We start from the raw sequence: 2,900 nt of genomic DNA on the forward strand, positions 1-2,900 counted from the left end.
AGCAGGACAACATTGCCATTCAAGCCTCAATCAAGTCACTTCAGGAGCTGATGGTTGAGGTGCAGGTGGATCAAGCTCAATTCTTCAATGATATGACAGAGAGGTTAGCTGATATGATCCAGGAGGAGGTGGTCCATACTGAAGAAGTTGCTGAAGATGATCCTGCCACTCCTCACCCCTGATCCTGCAAAATCCTTACTACAAAAATCCCCCCTTCTTGTTACCTATAAAACAATATTGTTTTTGGTGTTTGGTGTTTGAAACTTGAACATTGTGTTTTGTGTTGCTGCGTCGGGTTTATCATGGCTAATTTTAATTAGCGCGCTTTTCCTACGTTCTGATGGTTTGATCTCACTAACTTGCAGGGTACTTACATTTCTTGTTTTATATGCTGTTTTTGCCTAAGTTTTGCTTGCAGGGGTGCGGTCAAACTCGTTGACCGACTTGAGCTGCAATGAGGTTCACTGTTTGGGAGGGTAATATTATTCTGCATTCTTTCCTTCTTTATATCATTTTTCACATCCCCTCTTTTTGATCATTCCAAAGGGGGAAGAAATTCCTATATTGGCAACTTGGTTCATTCTGATTTTTCTCATACATGGTTCAAGCTATAGTTTTGAAACGTCTGTTTCCATGCTCATCACCATGTTATGTTGTCAGTCAAGTTGAAAGGTTGTCATCATCAAAAAGGGGGAAATTGTTGATCCCTGAGTTTTGATGATGACAAGCTTATTTGTGCTTACATTCTATAATCTAGAATGACAGGTCTATAAGTGAAAGAGCTACTCTCAATATGGATTGACAAATGAAGCAGCCTTGAAGGAAAGAGAACAAGTCAAATTAATCCGTGAAGCAGCAATAGAACAAGTTGACAAAGTCAAGGACTACAAATGAAGCTGCAAGAATTAACCTTCTATGAAGCATTAGGAAGTATATGGTAAATACGAAAAGGTACAAGGTTATTATATCGATCATACTGCTAGGTCTGGGAACAGTAGTCTTAAAGAGTCATCACCTAAGTTCTTAGAGTTAGCATAATATACTAGGTGTAAGACCAAATGATTATCCGTATTAAAAGAAGTTTTAATATGATTAAATTAACTCGGTAACAATTAAAGATAATCTTTGGAAAGAGTTCGAAGATGACTAAAATCTTTAGGTATATGGTAAGTAGAATCCGAATAGGTGTAAAACCTGTTTAAAGATTAAATAGTCTCTTAATGGAATTCTATCTTTAAGAGAGTCCTAATTTGATTAGAATTAGGAGTCTAGGATTCTAGGGTAAATCACAGAATCACTATAAATATACCAAAAAGATCATCTCGAGTTTTTTATCAGACTCATTAGCATTAACCGGAGCTTTCAGGTATCACCTTTAAAGTCTTTATTTTTAAGAGTCTGTTCCTGTTCCCAGTTAGAGCAGTATTGGTTGGTAGGTCTTGTATCTTCGTATCTACTTTAGTTTTTATTTATTCCATATTTTATTAAAGTTGAATTGATGTATGTTAAGCCTGAGTCAGGCTTACTAGAGCAAGAGTGAAAGATCTCAAGAGAGATCAGTGAGTTGGAACAATTGAGGGATTGTTTCATAGGGAGAAGGGAACAACGAGGGGTTGTTCCTAGTCATCTGTAATCTGAGGTGATTTACAGATTGTGGCCTGAGTAGATTATGCTTGTAAATAAACTGAGTTGTTTTGCCTAATTAGTAGAAGTGTTTAAGTCCCTAAAGGGGCCGTGGTTTTTTCCTCTCTATTGGGCCTAGAGAGTTTTCCACGCTAAATTGTGCTTGCTCTATTTTGCTGTTTCTGTTCCTTATCGCATATAATTTTATAAAACTGCAAAAATTAATTCACCCCCCCTCTTGTGGAACTCCACGAAACTAACAATGTTTCTCATCTCTACTAGCATAGGGTCAGGCTGTGTGGTTTGAGGTGGTGGTGGAGGTGATGTGTGTTGTCTAGGGAACCCAGGTGGTCCACTAGACTGTTGGTTGTAGTTGTTCCGTGGTTGGTAGGGTTGGTATGGTTGTTGTGGTGGATGTTGGACTTGGTGAGGGTTCTGGATATTGTTGCTCCTGTAAGATAGTAGAGGGTTATTTTTGTAGCCCTCATTGTAAGAGTTGGAGAATGGGTTATTTTGTTTGTAGGATTGAAATGCGTGACATTGTTCAACAGAGCTCCTACATTCCGGTGCATAATGACCAGACATTCCACAACTTTCACAAACAGTAGCAGGTTGGGCACTCATAGCAGCTACACTAGCAGGTTAGGCAGATTGAGTATTGGCTGCTTGCATATTATCAAACTTATAGTGTAAAGCAGTCAATTGGGCAGTTAATTGTTCAATAGAATTTAAATCATGCTTCACCCCTGTTAGATAGACCTCTAGGATTTCCATACTGGGCATTGTGAATGGCTATCTCCTCAATCACCTCCATAGCTCTAGGCACCTCAAGTTGCATGAACCTCCCACTTGCAGCTGAATCCAACAAACATCTAGACTCATTGCCCAGACCATTATAAAACTGCTGAATCAAGAACCAATCTTCCAAACCATGGTGCGGGCACTCTCTTTGCAAATCCTTGAATCTCTCCCAGACCTCGAACAAACTCTCATCCGCTTGTTGTGAGATACCTAATATCTGACCCCTCAGACGAGCCGTTTTCTCAGGTGGAAAATATTTAACATAAAAAGCAAGAGCGAAGGATTCCCAATTATTGATTTTCAAAGCCGCCCGATTCAACCCATTAATCCACAGTTTAGCTTTCCCACTCAAAGAGAACGGGAAAAGTATCTCCATAGTCTGCTCCGGAGTCAATCCCTTTTGCTTGATGGTGGAACAATATTGGATAAAGGACTGAATGTGAATATTCGGATCTTCACCTGGTTCCCCACCGTAC

The 2,900-nt window shown here is 39.5% G+C and overlaps 1 non-coding gene across 1 annotated transcript; it reads left to right on the plus strand.

Annotated features, from left to right (window-relative positions):
- The first annotated feature begins 2,549 nt into the window (after nt 1–2,549).
- Nucleotides 2,550–2,656, plus strand: LOC130462132 (small nucleolar RNA R71). Its single transcript, XR_008922273.1, has one exon. It is a non-coding gene; the product is annotated as a small nucleolar RNA R71 (small nucleolar RNA).
- The last annotated feature ends 244 nt before the right edge of the window (nt 2,657–2,900 follow it).

The sequence above is a fragment of the Spinacia oleracea genome, chromosome 5 (genome assembly GCF_020520425.1).
Source record: "Spinacia oleracea cultivar Varoflay chromosome 5, BTI_SOV_V1, whole genome shotgun sequence".
Taxonomy (NCBI): Eukaryota; Viridiplantae; Streptophyta; class Magnoliopsida; order Caryophyllales; family Amaranthaceae; genus Spinacia; species Spinacia oleracea.